This window comes from Panthera tigris, chromosome B1 (assembly GCF_018350195.1).
Source record: "Panthera tigris isolate Pti1 chromosome B1, P.tigris_Pti1_mat1.1, whole genome shotgun sequence".
Taxonomy (NCBI): Eukaryota; Metazoa; Chordata; class Mammalia; order Carnivora; family Felidae; genus Panthera; species Panthera tigris.
Genome location: NC_056663.1, coordinates 173,920,278 through 173,939,779, shown reverse-complemented (window position 1 = coordinate 173,939,779; position 19,502 = coordinate 173,920,278). Strand labels below are relative to the sequence as shown.

Sequence of the window (19,502 nt, the reverse complement as noted above, 5' to 3'; positions counted from 1 at the left end):
AGTAGCAGTGTAGGTAATAACTAGTGAAACCGTGAATATATTTTGCCAATAAATTGGATGAAGAAAGAGAAAAGGTATCAAAAAATGACCTCGAGTTTTTGGCTCACACAACTGAAATAATGAGGCTACCACTGATAGAAATGGAGCTGTTTCTTTTGAGGGAGATGGACAGCAGGAGCAATGTTTGTAACATATTAAGTTTCAGATGCCTATTAGACATCACAGTTGTGAAGTAGACAGTTATATATGAGGGTCTGAAGTTCAGGGTTAGAGGTCCAAGATGGAGATATAAATGTGAGAGACCTCAGAGTACAGATGATATTAAAAACCATGAGAATGGATCAAATAATGAAATGAGTGTTGAATAGAAAAAGTAGAATATATAGAACAGAATAGAGAATATATTCTCTATATAGAACACAGAAACGGTACAGGAGATGCCAACATTTAGAGAATGAGAAGGAACCATCAAAAGTGGCTGAAGATCCAGAAAAGTGGGAGGGATACCAGGAGAGTGTGGTATCCTGGGAGCCAATGATGAAGAGGTTTCTAGAAGGAGATGGCATAAACAATGGCAAAGGATGCTAATAGGTCAACTGAGACAAAGCCTGAGAACAGACAAAGTAGCTTCAGTGATGTCATTGACGACCATGACAAAGAGCAGAGTGGTGCAGTTGAAAATCTACTCAGATTGAGATTGAGAGAAGGTGAGTGAAGGGGACTAAGAGGTATAAACTATCAGTTCTAAAATAAGTCACAGGAATGGAAAGTACAGCATAAAGAATATAGTCAATAATATTGCAATAATGTTGTATGGTGACTATACTTAACATAGTGAGCACTGAGTAATGTATAGAATTGTTGTGTCATTATTTTTTTAGGCTTATTTATTTTGAGAGAGAAAGAATAGGGGAGGGGCAGAGAGAGAGGAAGAGAGAGAGAATCCAAGCAGGCTCTATAGTGACAGAGCACAGAGCCCGATGGGGCAAAATCTCCTGAACCATGAGATCATGACCTGAACTGAAATCAAATGTCAAATGCTTAACTTACTGAGCCACACAGGCACTCCTAGAATTGTTGGATCATTATGTTATACACCTGAAACCAATATAACATTGTGTGTCAATGATGCATGATTCAGTTAAAAAAGAGAGAGAGAATGGAAGTAGCTAAACTGCAGAGAGTACAGACAACTTTCAAGTCATTTTCTTTTTAATTTTAATTCTAGTATAGTTATCATGTTAACATACAGTGTTACATTAGTTTCATGCATACAATATACTGATTCAGCAATTCATTACTCAGTGCTTATCATGAAAAGGGCAATCTTAATTCCCATCACCTATTTCATCCCCACCCACCTTCCCTCTGGTAACCATCAGTTTGTTCTCTATAATTAAGAGTGTTTTTTGGTTTGTCTCTTCTTTCTTTGTTTTGTTTCTTAAATTCTACATGTAAGTGAAACCCTATGGTATTTTTTTTTCTCTGACTTATTTCATTTAGCATTATATCCTCTAGATCCATCAATGATATTACAAATGGCAAGATTTCATTCTTTTTTATGGCTGAGTAATATTCCTGTGTGTGTGTGTGTACACACACATATATATGTATATATACCACATCTTCTTTATCATTGATCTGTCAATGGACCCTTGGGCTGCTTCCATAATTTGGCTATTGTAAATAATGCTGCTATAAACATAGGGGTGCATGTATCTTCTCAAATTAGTGTTTTCATATTCTTTGGCTAAATATCCAGTAGTGGAATTATTAGATCATATGGTATTTATATTTTTAACTTTATGAGGAACCTCCCTAATATTTTCCACAGTGGCTGCACCAGTTTGCATTCCCACCAACAATGACAGATTGTTCCTTTTTCTCCACATCACCACCAACATGTATTTCTTGTATTTTTTTTATTTTAGCCATTTGACTGTTGTGAGGTGATATATCTCATTATAGTTTGCATTTGTATTTCCCTAATGATAAGTGATGTTGAACATCTTTTCATGTGTCTGTTGGCCATCTCTGTCTTTGGAGAAATGTCTGTTCATGTCTTCTGCCCATAATTTAGTGGGATTTTGTTTTTCTTGGTGTTGAGTTACATAAGTTTTTTAAAATATATTTTGGATACTAACCCTTTAGCAGATATATTATTTGCAAATATATTCTCCCATTCAGTTATTTTCTTTCTTTATAAGGTAAAGTAAATGAGGGAAATAAGATGATAACTGAAGCAGGAAGAAGGTTGATAGTTTTTTTGTTTGTTTTTTAAAGATGGAAGGGGAAAAAAAATCAGTGTATCTGTGTGTTGCTTGGAAAAATCCGCTAGAGAGGAAAACTTGACATCTTGATCGAAGGCAAAGGTGGAGAGATTTGCTTTAGAAATATGTAAAATTCATCTACAGTATTTTTACATCATAAAGCCTATTATTTCATTTCCCCACTTAAAACCTATGAATGATTTCTCTTTATTTTAGAACACAATCCACAATCCTTACCCTTATATTCCAGGTTGAATCTGACTTGGATTCTGTCTTTCTTGGCTGCATCATCTCCTACCACCCTTCCTGCCACACCGAATTCCAACCAGACTGGCTTCCTTTCTGTATCCTGAAATCGAGCTTTTCTTGTGCTTCAGGAACTTGCACTGCTATTCCTTCTGCCTGGTTAACTATTTTCTTGGCTTTTTATTGACTTTCTCTTTTACATATTTTACATTTCAGCTAAAGTCTTTTTTTTTTCCTTCCAGAAAATCCTTTCCTGATAGGGGCACCTGGTGGCTTAGTCGGTTAAGCATCTGACTTTGGCTCAGGTCATGATCTCATGGTTCCTGAGTTTGAGCCCTGCATTGGGCTCTCTGCTGTCAACGTGGAGCCTACTTTGGATCCTCTGTCCCCCTCTGTCTGCCCCTCCCCCTCTCAAAAATGAACAAAAGTTAAAAAAAAAAAGGAAAATCCTTTCCTGATAACCTTAATATGTACTCAGAAATTACTCTCTATCATTATGCACTTTCACTGACCTTATCATGATTTGTAAATATCTTGTATATATCTGTTTACTTGCTCATTATGTTTCTCCCCCACAAAGCTAAGTTCTAGCTGTATGTGCAACACTTACTAAAGTGTCAGGCTCACACAGGTGATCAATAAATAATGTTTGTGACATAAATAAATCTTAATTAAAATAATAAAACCTTAGTGTCCAAAGTTCTCTAGGCCTCTAGTGTATTTGTTACTTTAAATATACATACAACAATATGTGAACTCCCATACTGAATATAGGAGTCTAATTCTAGAAAGTCTAATTCTCTTCCCAAGTTTTTTTGAGATCACTCCTTATGTGTCCTCAAAAGCCACCCTGTCTTGCTTGTCACTGCTTTTTCTCCCTTACAGAATACCTCCAGCTGTCTCTCACTACTTTCTTATTCCTGAGCATGCTTCACCCCAAAACATGGATGAAGGTGCCTAAACACAGCTAGAGCAATGCTCTCATGTTTAAGAATTTATTAGCTCTTGGAGATAACCACATTGCTGGTAATAATAACAACCTCATAGTCAGCACTTGCTAGGATGAGACACTAGTGTGTGTGTGTGTGTGTGTGTGTGTGTGTGTGTGTGTAGTCACTTAATTATCCCACCAATCCTATGACACAGCCGTTATCCCCATTTTCTAGATAAAACACTGAAGCATTGAGAGGATATATGAACTCCCCAAAGACATGTAACTAATAAGTGATTAATTCAGACTTTAGTAACAGGCAGTTTGACCAGGGAGTTTGTCTTAAACGGAAGGAAACTGTAATGTAGAAAAGAAAAGGTTAAAAATTGGCTCTCTGATAATGTTCTTTCTCTAATGTATTGGCTGTTCTCTTTGATTCAAGTTCTTCTGAGTCACATCTTTCTCAGGTGCTGGCTTATTTCCATATTACTTGGAACAACTTGGGGCTTGACTCTCTCTTTGGGGTGAATTCATTTTTCTCTCAGCTTTTAATTTCACCCTCACTACTTGTCCTTACCAGAGAGAATCCATGTATCTTAAAAACAGAAAAATGTCTGCAAAGACTAACTCAATTCAAACTAAGCAGAGCCTTTTGCGTGATTACATACACAGCAACAGCTCTATCAGAATCATGTGCATTTTCAGTTCGCCACTCCCTATAAGGGCAAAGGGAGGATGTTGACATTCACCCCAGACTGTAGAAGTGGCTGTAGCCTTTAGAATGGCACACTCTGTCCCCACTTTATATGCAAGATATTGCAAGGGTAACATGAAACAACGATGGCATTTGCTATTCCTAGGAGCTAACAGGAAAAAAAAAGAAGGCAGCATGACACATGACTGCAAGTGTTATAAAATAGCTTCTGAGAGCTGGGAAATAACAGCATTTTGTTCAGCAAAGAGATGCTACAGTGCCCGAGGTCAGAAGTAAAAATCTAAAGTGACCACCACAAGCCTTTAAGAGAGCATTCATGTGAAGGGTTTTTGGTGGGGAGTGCTCTTGAGGAATAAGAATGTTAAAAAAAAGACTGACTCCACTCAGAATGTAGAGACCCCGTTATATCGAAAATCCAACAGCAAATCTATCTCCTCTAAACTCCTTTAAACACCTAGGTGGGTTGAAGATTTAAAAAAATGTGATATCTGTTCTTAGGAATATTGTCCACCTCATCACCTCACATTCACAACAAATACAAAACAGCAATACAAGCAGACGCCATTAATTAATTAATTATCTTAAAGGCTGACTAAGTGCCTGATGCTGAGGATTTACTAATGAACAAAGCAGATAAAAATTCCTGCCTGCACTGAGCTTATGTTTATGGAGGACTTACTCCGCGCTGGACATTGTGTGCTGGGTTTTTACAAACATTTATTATTCTTCTTAATAACAACTTTTGAGATAGTTTCTCTTTTGGCAAGTTTTATACAATTCTAGAATGAAAAAAGTAAGGCTTAGCAGGACTGATCAGGGTCCAGTAACCAGGAAGCAAAGGAGCTAAGCTGCAGTCACAGCCTATCTGAAGTCTATGATGATCAGCATAGTCATAGCGTTTACACACTGTTGATGTTGTCTCAGACGATACCAGTTTGTGTTCTGGGACTTCCTCGGCCCTCCACTTCTAACTGCAGGCTACTAATTTGCCTTCGTGTCCTCTGATCTATCCATAGACATTTCCACTACATAATAGTATTTTGCCCACAGGTATATCTGCTGATTTCACTCAGACATTCACATGGTCATAGCAGCTCCAGTAGTGTTTCTTATTTTCTTTCTTACCTTTTTGATGAGAACATTCATGAAACGGCAGTATTGTGAGATCTCAACGTGTATGGTCCTCACTAAACATAACATTATCTAGGTCCATTCAGTTGTCTAAAAGAGGATGCATTCTGGTACTTAAAAGGCCAAAGATGTCTGTTTATGTGTTCTGCCCATTTTAAAATTGGATTATTTGTTTTTTGAGTGTTGATATTTTTATATATTTATATACTGCATATTTTGTGTATGTAGTTTGCATATATTTTGGATGTATATTTAATCAGATATGTCATTTTCAAATATCTTCTCCCATTCCATAGTTTGCCTTTTAGTTTTGTTGATTGTTTCCTTCACTTTGCAGAAGCTTTTTATTTATTTTTATTTTTTTTATTTACTAACTTTATTTATTTATTTAAATTTAAATCCAAGTTAGTTAACATATACTGTAGTAATGGTTTCAGGAATAGAATTTAGTGATTCATCACTTACGTATAAAACCCAGTGCTCATTCCAACAAGAAGCTTTTTATTTTGATGTAGTCCTAATAATTTATTTTTTATTTTGTCTTCCTTGCCCCAGGAGATGTACCTAGAAAGAAGTTGGCTATAGCCAATGTCAGGAAAATTGCTAGCTGTGTTCTTTTCTAGGATTTTTATTGCCTCACATTTAGGCCTTTACTCCATTTTGAGCTTATTTTTGTGTATGGTATAAGAAAATGGTCTAGTTTCATTCTTCTGCATGTTGCTGTCTGGTTTTCCCAACACCATTTGTTGAAGGGACTCTCTTTTTTCCACAGGATATTCTTTACTGCTTTGTCAAAAAGTAATTGACCATATAACTATGGGTTTATTTCTGGATTTTCTATTCTATTTCATTGATCTATGTGTCTATTTTTTTTTTTGCCAGGACCATATTGCTTTGATTACTATAGCTTTGTAATATGACTTGAAATCCAGAATATGATGCTTTGCATTTCTTTTTCAAGTTTTCTTTGGCAGTTTGGGGTCTTTTGTAGTTCCACACAAATTTTAGGATTGTTCGTTCTAGTTCTGTGAAAAATGCTATTGGTGTTTTGATAGAGATTGCATTAAATGTGTAGATTGCTTCAGGTAATATAGACATTTTAACTATATTTGTCCTTCCAATCCACGAGCATGGAACATCTGATTTCTTTGTGCCATCTTTGTCCAAAGAAGATATCTGGATGGCCAACAGACACATGAAAAGATGCTCATCGTCACTTATCATCAGGAAAATGCAAATCGAAACTACAATGATATATTACCTCGCACCTGTCAGAATGGCTAAAATCAACAACACGAGAAACAAGAGGTACTGACAAAGATGTGGAGAAAGGGGAAACCTCTTACACTGTTGGTGGGAATGCAAATTGGTGCAGCCACTCTGGAAAACAGTAGGGAGATTCCTCAAAAAATTGAAAATAGAACTACCTTATGATCCAACAATCAATCACACTACTGAGTGTTTACCCAGAGAATACAAGAACATTAATTAAAAGGGATACATGCACCTTTATGTTTATAGCAGCATTATTTTCAATGTCCAAGATATGGAAATAGCTCAAGTATCCATTGATAGATGAATGGATAAGAAGTTTTATATATTTATATATATAATGGAATATTATTAAGCCATAAAAAGAATAAAATCTTGCTATTTGAAACAACATGGATGGAGCTAGAGAGTACAATACTAAGCAAAATAAGTCAGTCAGAGTAAGACAAATACCATATGATTCCACTCATATATGGAATTTAAGAAACAAAACAAATAAGCAAAAGGAAAAAAAATAAGAGACAAAGAGACAAAAAAAACAGACTCTTAATTATAAAGAACAAACTGATGGTTACCACAGGGAAAGGAGGTGGGGGGAAGGGTTAAATAGATGATGAAGATTAAGGACTGCACTTGTCACAATGAGCACAGGGTAATGTATGGAATTGTTGAATTACTATATGGTACACCTGAAACTAATATAACACTGTATGTTAACTAACTAGAATCCAAAACCTTTAAAAAAAGCCAAAGATGTGTTCTAATATCCTGAACATAAGTAAACTAAGATTTTAAGCACAGACACACTTCATAGCTTTATCTGATTTTTTACAAGGACAGAGTATACATATGACATTTACTGTAGTGAACTTCATTAGGCTAGGAGCTATATTTCCTTATATTCTTTCAAATTAGAGTTCATCAAAATGACATATGTGCACTTGGAATGCAGAAATAAAGCAGCATCTATTATTCTCTGAAGGTCTGTTCCCAATCATATATGGTGACAGGCATTCACTTAGGTGCTTGCTCTTTATCCAATGAGGTCTCCAGACTCCTGGCCAGGGCCAACAGTGACCTTGGCTCTCCCCAGGCACTGGGCTGTGGACTCATTGATTCAATAGCTATTTAGAAGCAATGGCTTCTCATAGGCTTCTCCACAAGCTCACCTTTTATGGTTCTAATCTATCACTGGTAGTACGTAGTTTCTCTGATTTACTGGTTGGTGACTCAACCTCTGATCCAACCCCTTTTCTGGATCTATATTTTCCAACAATTGTCTAAGGTCTACTTCCTATAATAACTCTCTTATTCCAAAACATTCAAATTGACACATCTTCCACTGGTTTAACTTGGGTTGATTCATCAACAAGAAATGAATGCTGGGGCGCCTGGGTGGCCATGATCTCAGGGTTTGTGAGATACAGCCCCACTTTGGGTTCAGTGCTGACAGCATAGAACCCACTTGGGATTCAATCTCTCCTCTCTCTCTCTGCCCCTCCCCTGCTCACACCGCTCTCTCTCTCAAAATAAATAAACTTAAAAAAAAAGAACGCTGATTATGAATAAAGTGGGAAGAAGACGGCAATTATTTATTACCACAGAATTTTCAGTAAAAGTATTTATAATCTCTTTTTGAGAATTATTGTCCCTATCTTGAAGAGATATCTGTGCCACCCCCATTCACTACAGCCTTGTTCACAGTAGCCAAGACATGAAAGCAACCTGAATGGATAAAGAAAATGTAGTGTGTATGTGTATTTTGTATGTGTGTTCATTTGTGTATAATGGAATACGACTCAGCATTAAAAAAGAAGGAAATCCTGCCATTTGTGACAACACAGATGGGTCTTGAGGGCATCATGCTAAGTGAAATGAGGCAGACAGCAAAAGACAAATATTACATGATCTTACTTATATAGGTTTCCCCTGCCATCTGAATGTAGAGTATTCTTATGACACATTCATAAACTAAAGCAGCATAAAGTGAAGAAGTGATTATCATTAATTCATATGGAAAAATTTTGAGCATTCCCAGACCTAAAAAATAATCTCTCTTAGGCTTTCCCGATACCTTCAGATAAATCCTGCAAATAGATGCACAAAATAAACTGAGATAAAGCACAGATGCTCACAGACACAGTTCAAATGTATGGTGGCTTGATGCTGAGATGTTGAGTGAGGTTCCCAGGAAGGAGCTTGGTGGATCCCTCTTACTGCTCAGCCAAGCCCCCAGTGTGGCTCCCTGCAAAACAAATACTGAACCCAGGTTTTGCTTTTCACTTTTTTTGGTAAAAACAAAAATCCTCTTCATATTTCTTGCAGTTAGTGAAAACAGGTACTAATGTAGGTCTTTTGTAAATCTGAAGTGACATAACATGAACTTACAAAAAGCAGGGGATTAAAGCTGAACTTAGAAATGGAGAGTTGAATGGTGGTTGCCAAGGATTGGCAGTGGAGGAAATGGAGAGAATGTCGGTGAGAGGATATGAACTTTCACTTATAAGATAAATAAGGTTTGGGGATGTAACGTACAACATAGTGATTATATTATATACTTGAAAGTTGCTAAGAGAGAGTAGATCTTTTTTTTTTTTTTTTAATGTTTATTTATTTTGAGAGAAAGCACAAGCGGGGGAGGGACAAAGAGAGAAGGAGGGAGAAAACCCCAAGCAGACTCCACACCATCAGCGTGCAGCCTGATGCAGGGCTTGATCTCATGAACCATGAGATCACGACCTGAGTTGAAATCAACTGTTGGAGATGCTTAACCGACTGAGCCATCCAAGTGCCCCAAGAGTAGTCTTAATGTCTCCACACATAGAGGAGAAGCTAAAAATGAAAGAAAAAAAGAAGTGCTGTCCTATTGGGAAAATTAATATGCCACACACGACTCAGTATTTCATTGCCTCAGATGTTTTTCCAAATGGTGTACTTGACTTCTGTTCATTTTAAGAAGTGATAACTTGAAATTGACAAGGAAAGGGATGACAGAGCAAGTCTGCCCCAAATCCCTAGACACGTTTGATTTTGCTTATCATACAAAAGATAAAAAGATTACTGATAAATCTTGACTCTGCTCCTTTAAGTCATTACTGTAGAACATAAAAAAAATTGTTCAACTGAAATGAACCACAAGTTGTTTATGTGACTGTCTGAGAATAATACATCAAAGAATATTATGATTCCTCATAAACTGACAGGGAAAACAATTTATTAGGTATAGTTTTGAAAGGATTAAAAAACTGTTGGAGATTGTGCTTGAAATATACATTCTGCATCACTGAACTGAACAATTTATGTCAATAATTTATGATCACACTATTTTTTATTTAATGTGCATTTTAGCTTTTATAACCATGTTGGGAATTATTGCGAACTGAATTTCATGTAAAATATACCTGTATTTCACATTACTTTGTTTTATGCATTTTAAGGATGTTACCAGATGCGAGACTGATCCATTTCTTTCATTTATTTTTTAAATAAACATTTTATTTTTGAACAGTTTTGGATTTATATAAAAGTTGAGAATACAGAGATTTCTTATATAACCCATACCCAGCTTTTCCCTATTATCAACATCTTATATGATAGACTTGTTATAATTCATATTGATATATTATTAACTAAAGTGCATAAGTTATTCAAACTTCCTTACTTTCAACCTGATGCCCTTTTTTTGTTCTTGGATTCCATTCAGAACACCACATTATATTTAGTCATCGTGTCTGCTCAGGCTCCTCTTGGCTTTGACAGTCCCTCCACCTTTCCCTGATTTTGATGACTTTGATAATCTGGGAAAATACTGGTTAGGTTTTTGGGGGTTTTTTTGTTTTTAATTTTTTTCTTTAATGTTTATTTGCTTTTGAGAGAGAGAGAGAGAGAGAGAGAGAGACAGAATGTGAGCAGGGGAGGGCAGAGAGAGGGACACAGAATCTGAAGAAGGTTCCAGGCTCTGAGCTGTCAGCACAGAGCCCGATGCAAGGCTCGAATTCAGGAGCTGTGAGATCATAACCTGAGCCGAAGTTGGTGGCCAACAGACTTAGCCATCCAGGCGCCCGTAGGTATTTTGTAGAATGTCCCTAATTGGGACTTGTCTGACATTTTTCTTAGGAGTAGAGTGGGGTTATAGGATTTTGTGAGGATGACTAAGTGCACTTTTCATCACATCATATTAAGGGTAAATATGATCAGTGTGACTTAAAACTGTTGATGGCAACCCTCATCACCTGGCTGAGACAGTGTTTGTCAGGGTTCTCCACTGTAAAGTTACTTTTTTTCTCTTTCCATACTCTTACACTTTGAATGGAAGTCACTGTATTAGGTTGCTAGGGCTGTTATAACACACTACCACTAACTGGTTGGCTTAAATATCAGAAATATAATGTTTCAAAGTTCTGGAGGCAAGAAAGTCCAAGATTAAGGAGTCAGCAAGGTGTCCTCCTTTGAGGGTGATGAAGGAAAATTTGCTCTATGATTATTGTCCACATGTCTTCCTTCATGTTCACTTTGTTTTCTCACTGTGTTTGTATCTTGTCCAATTTTCCTGATTTTGAAAGGACACTAGTCATGTTAGATTAGAAGCCCACCTTACTCCAGTAGAATCTCATCTTAATTACATTTACAATGACTCTACTCCCAAATAAAGTCAAATTCTGAGGTATTGGGAGCTAGCACCTTACCATACGAAGTTTTGGGGACACAATTCAACCCATAACACTTAAAGTGTGGAACTATAGTCTTATTTATTTATATTAGTATGGAACTCATGGATACCTACTTTGTACTTAGGGTTAGAATCGAATACGACTGTGTTTTGTTGCTCAGCTTTTGCCATTTGAAGCTTTTTCATTTGACTCCTATGTCCCTTTAACATACTCCCATCAAAGGTTTTGCTTTTTATTAAAAAAAATTAGCATTTCTTCCTTGGGTGCCTGGATGGCTAGGTCGGTTAAGCATCTGACTCTTGATTTCAGCTCAGATTATGATCTCACAGTTCCCAGGTTCAAGCCCTGCATTGGGCTCCACACTGGCAGCATGGAGCCTGCTTGGGATTTTCTTTCTCTCTCTCTCTGCCCCTCCCCCACTCATGCTCTCTCCCTCTCTCTCTCTTTCTCTCTCTCAAAATAAAAAAAATAAACATTAAACAAACTTTAAAGAAATTAGCATTTCCTTACACTGTCTGACACCACAAAATGCTCCAGTCTCATCTTGTACAATTCTTGCCCCAGTGTGATTATCAACCCTTTCTCCAAGAACTCCAGGAGCCCTGGATCCTTTCCTTGAGAATGCTTTTAGCAACCAGGATAGGTCACCAGTTGTGCTCAGTGCTAGTGAGTTGCTTCTAGCTGAGGGAGAAAGGACACAACGTGTGTATATACTATCCTATGTATAGACACATACCTATACATATTTCCATATGTAACAATTTGAATCTATGTTCAGCTAAATAGGTTCATTCTACTGTGTCCAACTCTAATACAGTACTACATGGATCATTCTAGGCCTTTCTCCTTGCTTATCTGTTACCTTCTACTACAACAGCAAGAAACCTGGCACCTACCACCCACCATCCATTCACTTAATTGTCAATCCTAGTATCCATTTATAGTAGGTTTTCATTTACTTTTAATCCACAGAATTATTGTAGTATAAATATTTATAAACCAATCATAAATATTTAAATATGCAAAAAATCCCACACAGCAATAGCTTACATTTCCTAGGAATAACTGCAGAACTAATTGAAATGTAGTTTCTTCTCTGGATCATTGTTAATGAGGACAGTTCCATTATTTAAGTGCAACTGGTTTTCTATTTAATGTAATACATTAAGATATGCACTAGGCCAATTAGAATAAATGATACAAACATCAACTTCATGTTTTATCAGAGTAGTAAGGAATAAAGTTTATGTAATCTCCTTCCCTGTGGATATGTTATTTATATCCGTAAGTTTTATACTCATATCCTCATATACACATATAATAAAAACTTCAATAATATTTCACAAGTAGTAAAATGATTCAGTTTCTAAAATAGAAATATAAAGGTAAAAGCTGAAAGGTATTTTCAGTATATTAAATATCCTTGACTATAAGAGGGGAAGGAAGCTCCTGATGCCAGAAGTTTGTGTGGGGAGAATTCCAAATATCTCAAATATATCAAAATGTAAAATTTTCTCTTTGTTTACCATATACAACACTGAATTTTGCCTGCCCTTTACATACTATATACACTATAGTATTTATCAGTAGTGTTTTTCTTTCCTTTCCTTTCTTGGTGTTATACGTCTAGTTTTAGTTGCAGACCACTGCTTGCCTCAAGGACAAACAAAAAATTGAGCAAGTTTGTGCAAAGGTACAAAAAAATAAATTAAAAACAGATGGAGTTAATATACAAAATGCGTGGCATATTTCTCCGCACTGGTTACCTACGAATTTGGATCTGAATTTTCCATCAGTCACTGTGTATCAGACATCTCTTCTGCATTGCTTCAGAGTCTCTCAGCCTCACTTATTTCTTGTTCCAGCTGCCACTGTAGTGACCAGCTTTGCAAGGACCTGGACTGACTTCACACAGATGCAACATGACAGCCCTGCGCCCTGGACCAAAGCCACCCCCCCACCCCCACGCCCGTCTCCTATCCTGTGGGCTGCTCTGTTGACATTGCTTTGGGACATTAACTCTGAAATCTCATCACTGTCATCAATAAAAAAGCATGGCAATCTGTTCCTTTTCAAAATTTAATCCCTGATGCCTTTTTTTCCCCCTTCTACTGCTCTTTTCTTAACAAACTTATGCATCTGTATGTTTACTGTGATAATAGACACAGCATCAGAAATCAAATGAGAGCCTGTAACACAAGAGCCTCTAGGTCTTTTATGGAGAGAATATGGTAGTTCATTAAAACATTAATAGAACTGGGAATAGCATTTTTTTTTTTACCTTCTTTATTTGTCTTAAGGTTGAATATGAAGCTGTGAAGAGCTGCATGTATGTCAGGAGAAAAGGCTAGTTACTTTTGGCCGGTCAAGAAACAAGGGATTTAAAGTTTAGTTTAGGCTCCCTGAGATCTCTCAGAAAAAAAAAAAAACAACAACAACAAACATTTGCACACTGCATTTCTATGCAAACCCAAACCCAGTTACCTGGGCCGGTGTCCTTGAGCGAACTGCTTTTACAAAGGTATTCACTTTCTATCCCATCACTTGGAACTCATTTACTTAGCCTCCTTTGTCACTAACTGACTGCTTTTAAAATAAAACTTATGTCCTGCTAGTTCTTCTGACAATACCCTGAGACAGCAGGGGGCATTCTTAATGCAAACTGGAGAACAAAAAAAAAAAAAAAAAAAAAAAAAAAGAGGGAGAGAGAGAGAAGAACATTAAGACTTCCTCCCGAACCAAAGTAAAATTCAGGCTGTGAAACAATGATGCTTTCCCTCCAGTGGGGACTTTATAACCTTTTATTCATGGGAAATTCAATTAAAATGTGCATCTCTCCTGTTTCCTGAAAAATTTAATTTGCATCTTAACTTGCTACTGCTGTGCCCATGATTTTCAAATCAAATATTAAAAATGAACTTGTCAACTCCAGCAGCTTTATGCTGTGAGCTAAACACTTCATAAATTCTCTTTCATTTTGTAGTCTATTAAGATACACTTATAAGTGAATGTGTAGTGTCTTAAATTGTTAATAAGTAAATTTTACAATCAGTTTTAAATTAGATTCTCTTTCCTTACTCACTAATCCACCTCATTTCCTGTGTGTATTTTTGTCTTCCTGCCCAATTCATGATCTCAGAATGCAACACAATCCATTATGTTGTTTGAATCATCTCCAAAGTCCTATAATCTAATATCTCATAAACTTGCTTTTCTCTTCCATGTTTCTGAGCTATTTTACATCTAAGATAATCAAGAAGGCAAAAATAATCAACATTTGTTAGACAAGTCTGCTTTTGCATGAAGAAATTATGATCTTATTATTCCTTTATAAATATTCAAGATTGTAATTCAAGATGATTTTTCTTTTTCTAATGTATAAAATGTGTATCTCAAATGTATATACCAATTGTAACATTTTTTACATCCTCTGTATAATTCAGAATTATCTTTACTTGCAAGTGGGAGGGGTGGCTAGATCCTGGGTCTCCTTCAGATTCTATATCTTTTGTTATCTCTTCTGTTCCGGTGGTTTGTAAACTGGCTACCAGAAAGCCTGCATTCATATCTTTCAAACTTATTAACCACAGTGGAGGGATAATCTCTCCAAATACTCCTTAAAGAAAAGTCCACAAAAGGCATATTTGTTTGACTTGGATCACATGATATTTAGAACAAACTACTCTGGTCCAGGCTCCACAGAGCCAGAACTAGGTCACAGGAATGTCCCTATGGCTCCAAAGAATCACATGTAATAGTTTTTACCAGAAAAAAGGGCAGGAGCTGGGGGGGGGGGGGGTTGTCACCAGAAAAAGGAGGGAGAAGAAATACTGAAAAAATAAAAACAATGGCAGCTATCAAACTGCTTACTATTCTGTTTTAGTCTTTTCTCACACTTGACTTTAGATTGTGTTCTCCTAGATTATAGAATTTACCATGTTGCATTGCAATTATTTTTATATTTCTTGCCCCAATCAAACCCAGGACATCCTAAACATAAGATGCCAATATTATTACTTTACAAAGTATATATTTTCATTATTTCATTTTTGGAGTCTAATCCAATATTTGGTGCTTCGTAGCTCTTCAATAGATGGTTACTAATTACAGTAAACAATTATATGTACTACTATTCTATTTTCCCTGTCTCTGTTTTGGCATTCTTTTATCTTCTTAGTGAGCCCTCATAAGTCCTTTTTTGTTGTATTTTCTTTAATTTTTTCTTTTCATTTCATCTAGTTCTCAAATCATTTTCCTAGGAAGCCAGGTGAAAATATATACATAAGCTTAATAATATATTTTATTTATAATAAACATTTTCATGCTTGAGAGGGGGTGATTTCTCAGGGCAATAAAAAGAAGCAAAAATATAGCCAATTTAATTATTTTGTTCATGAAGCACTCTCAAATATACCTAACATCTCTGATCTCTCATTTTCTGAAGTTCATGAGAATACCTTGGTTTCCTGTTGGCTTTCCCCCCTAATCTCCAGTACCTCTGAGATTACAAATTGTCATTCTTACTTAAAATGGAAGTAATTTTGATTTTGTAGTGTTATGATGCATCTTTTGTTCTGGAATTTTAGCATATTTTCTAATTTATTGGCAGTTTATGAGTCACATGTATTGTTATTTACTTATTACAGGCCCTAAGCTAGCCTCACTGTAATTAAGCCCAGTGATGTTTACTATGTTTTAGCAAGCGACATTTCAAGTCTTACCCCAAAGTTTTATGGCTCTAGCCTGGTCTTGGGGCTGTTGTAAGTTTGAGGTTACTCTGGATCAGGCATCAGGTTAGCAGATACATTCCAGAACACCACAAAGAAAGGAAAATTAGTAGAGCTTCTTACGCAGTCACTTTCCTATACCAGTTCATCTTTGTGATTACACAGTTTTTCATTCCTATATCATGCCATCTTCAAGTGAGTTTTTGTTTGTTTCTTTGTTTTGCTTTTGTTTTTTCCCAGTTACTTTTCTCCAGAATGTCTTCTAGAGATTTTTCCCCCCAAGTGATATCTATTCATCCTTATATTCTCCTTCCTCAGAAAACTTTTTCCTAGACTCTAAAAAATAATTTTTACCCTACCGTGTACTGTGACATCACTTTGTATTTTATTTACCATTTTATCACTGATCATAATCAGACATTTAAAAATTATATTTTTTTGTTCCCTACTATAGTGTAAATTTAATGAAACAAGACCACCTTCTCACCTTGTCTTGGCTACTACTGACTCCCCAACCCATACATGGCACACAGTAGACTTCTTACTCCCCAGGATTTAATTATTTCTGTTTAATTTTATTTTCTTGGGGTAAGAACATTTAACAAGAGATTTGCCCATTTAATAAATTTTAAGTGGACAATATGTGATTATTGACTATTGGTACAATGTTGTATAGCAGATCTCTGAGTTAATTCATCCTGCTTGTCCGAAACTTATGCCTGTTGTATGGTAATTTCCCATTTCTCCCTCCTTCAAACCTCTGGCAACAAACATTTCACTTTTTGATTCTTTGAATTTGACTACTTTAGATACTTCATATATGTGGAATCATGCAGTATTTGTGTTTCTGTGACTGGCTTAATTCACTTAGCATACTGTCCTCAAGGTATACCCATGCTGTTACATATTGCAGAATTTTCTTCCTTTTTAAGGCTGCACAGTATTTCATTATATGTATATGCCACATTTTCTTTTCCCATTAATCAATCTAATGATGGACATTTAGGTTGTTTCTACATCTTGGCTATGAACAGAGCTGCAATGAACATAGGAGTGCTAATATCTACTTGAGATTCTGATTTCAGTTGCTTTGGGTATATACCCAGAAGTGAGATTGCTGGATCAATCACATGGCACTTCTGTTTTTAAGTTTTTTTTTTTTAATTGTTTTTAACGTTTATTCATTTTTGAGAGACAGAGAGTGAGCAGGGGAGGGGCAGAGAGAGAGAGGGAGACACAGAATCCGAAGCAGGCTCCAGGTTCCAGGCTGTCAGCACAGAGCCTGACGTGGGGGTTGAACCCACGAACCGTGAGATCATGACCTGAGCCAAAGTTATACACTTAACCTACTGAGCCACCCAGGTGCCCCGTTGCCTGTGTTTTTAGGGTCGCATCAGTGAAATCACTGTCAAGACCAACACCATGAAGATTCCCCTTATGTTTTCTTCTGGGAATTTTAAATTTTCAGGTCTTATGTTTAAGTCGTTAATCCATCTTGAGTTTATTTTTGTGTATGGTGTACAATACAGGTCCAATTTTATTCTTTTGACTTTGGATATTCAGTTTTCCTGGCAGCATTTCTTGAGGATACTATTTTTTTTTCCATTGTGTATTCTTGACGTCACCTTTGAAGAGCAGCTGTGGCCTTGTTCTTCTTTCTCAAGATTGATTTACCTGTCCTGGTCCCTTGTGGTGCTATATGAACTTCAGAAATATTTTTTCTATTTCTGTAAAACATGTCATCAGAATTTTGATAGGGGTCGCATGAAATCAATCCATGGCTTTGGGTAGTATGGACATTTTAACAATATTAAGTTTTCTAATCCATGAACATGGGATTTCTTTCCATTTGTGTCTTAATTCTAACCAGATTTAGGCTGTTTCAACTCATCGTTTTTGAGTGACATCTAAACAAGATCGGTGGTAGAGACCTTATTTCTCTTATTCATTATGGTATCCCCTAGAGCCTAGAAATTTGCTCCATCCGTAGTAAGTGCTCAGTGAAAGTTTTTTGAATAAGTGAAGGAATCTTAACGTATCAAATAATAAAATGCCTTAGCATCAAAGAACTAGTTGCTGAGCGAGTGGTGCCCTCTGGTGACCAAAAATCATCATTATAGCCTTTTTCTTAAACCAAGTGACTGGCTTTTGGGTTTCTCTTTTGTGTCTAGCCCTTCATAACATAATATACCTGGGGGTTGTCACAAAGTGATTCCCTTAAAAGCTCTAGTGCAATCGTAGATGTATAAGAGTAATATAAATTTGTTTCATTTTACAGTTTTCTAAAGTCTTGGGACACATATGGATGTGTTAGGGTTCTCCTGAAAAACATTACCCATTATATACATTCAAATGCCATTGGTATATTCAAGGAAGAGTAAGTAAGCTAGTGGGGCTAAAAACAGAGTGATGAAGAAAGAGATTTTCAAGATTGGATATAGTCAGGGGACTTGAACTTTATTTATCTCTAATCAACATTAGAGGATATTTAGTTAGCTTAAGAGTTGTTTCAAAAATGACTTCACTAATAAAGTGAGTACGGGCCGAGGCTTGTGAAGTAGAAACACTACAGAAGGACTGGCTGTCACATGGATAGCAAGGCAGCAGTCTGTGTGGCTCCAATGGCTCCTGATTTTTTATTCCCAAAGAGTCTGGTATTCAGTCAGTAATTTAAAAGATTCTTGTTGTCTGTTGCTTACAAGCAGAGAAACAGACCCCTGTTTCGAGCATATTGGTACGTTTTCTTCCAGAGGAGCTCTCATGCTAAGCATTTAAAAGGACAGACAGCTGGGATTTTATGGAGCTTAAGGGAACAGGTTGTATAACTGTCTTAGTTCCCATTTGCTAATAAACATTTGTACGTGTACAAAATTCATTCTAATGATTGCTTTGATACCTGGCGTGTGTCTGGAAGAAGGCGCTTAGCTCCTACCTACAAAAATTAGATGCTTTGATAATCAAAATGCAGCTGGAAGTTATGAGGGCCCGTACTGGCTTAGATCAATTTACAACTTAGACCAATTTGCTGGTTTCCTTGGAATTCCCTTCCAAAGTGATGATTGTGAATCTACTGTCTTCTGCCTTGTGTGTACCGTAGAACTGTGTATGAATGACACTATTATAAGACATGGGTTATTTAATGGGAAGAACACTGTTATGAAAATAAGAAGACAGAGCTTTATTCCCAAATCTACCGGTACTTGATTGTTTACATCAATGGGTTAATTATCTCTTTGGACCTCCCTTTATTTTTCTATCAAATGAATTTCTATAAAATGAAACACATAGATTCTTATCTCTCTGGAAGGATTCTGTTAGGGACTGAATCGGGCTCCTTCCACAGTTCATATGTTGAAATCCTACCCCCTCCCCGCCCCCCTGCCTCCAGTGTGACTATTTTTGGAGACTGGGCCTAGAGGGAGGCAATACAGGTTAAGTGAGATAATATGAATATGGCCTTAATCCTAAAGGACTGGTGCTTTTATAAGAAGAAACTCATTTTCTCTCTGCAAATGCTCAGAGAATAAGGCTGTGTGAACA

General features: G+C 36.5%; 1 long non-coding RNA gene across 1 annotated transcript; it reads left to right on the top strand.

The window, feature by feature from the left end:
- The first annotated feature begins 6,563 nt into the window (after nt 1-6,563).
- Nucleotides 6,564-13,300, top strand: LOC122237751. The gene is made up of 2 exons (XR_006216376.1): nt 6,564-6,601; nt 13,101-13,300. It is a non-coding gene; the product is annotated as an uncharacterized LOC122237751 (long non-coding RNA).
- The last annotated feature ends 6,202 nt before the right edge of the window (nt 13,301-19,502 follow it).